Below are 692 nucleotides of genomic sequence, written 5' to 3' on the forward strand. Positions count from 1 at the left end.
AAGGATCATTGGGTAAGGCTTGCTTTATTGGCCAATTATTGTACTAGCTTGCTTACCGGAAGCAAAGTGTCCATCCAGAAGGCGCAGGTATTTGATTGTCAGCTTGAATACTCAATAAAACGCCAAAACCTCACGACTCATTGGGGCGGGAGGGTCAGTGGGGCGGGGTTGTTTCCATGGGGAACAGAGGAAGCGATTGTTAATTTTCAATTGGTAGGCCCGAGGACACGTGATATTGTCGGACTGATTCAGCGATTTTAAACCGCACCCTCTTTAGGGGGCGCTGTGTCTCCTTAGCCTTTAACACTGGCGCTTTCGGCCGGGCGCGGTGGCTCACGCCTGTAATCCCGGCACTTTGGGAGGCCGAGGCGGGTGGATCACGAGGTCAGGAGATCGAGACTATCCTGGCTAACACCGTGAAACCCCGTCTCTACTAAAAATACAAAAAATTAGCCGGGCGTGGTGGCGGGCTCCTGTAGTCGCAGCTACTCGGGAGGCTGAGGCAGGAGAATGACGTGAACCGGGTAGGTGGAGCGTGCAGTGAGCCGAGATAGCGCCACTGCACTCCAGCCTGGGTGACAGAGTGAGACTCCGCCTCAAAAAAAAAAAACAAAAAAAACACTGGCGCTTTCTAACCGGAATCCTGCCCTAATCCCTATTTTCAGCGCCCCAATTAGGTCCATGATCTCTGT

This window comes from Symphalangus syndactylus, chromosome 17 (assembly GCF_028878055.3).
Source record: "Symphalangus syndactylus isolate Jambi chromosome 17, NHGRI_mSymSyn1-v2.1_pri, whole genome shotgun sequence".
NCBI lineage: Eukaryota > Metazoa > Chordata > Mammalia > Primates > Hylobatidae > Symphalangus > Symphalangus syndactylus.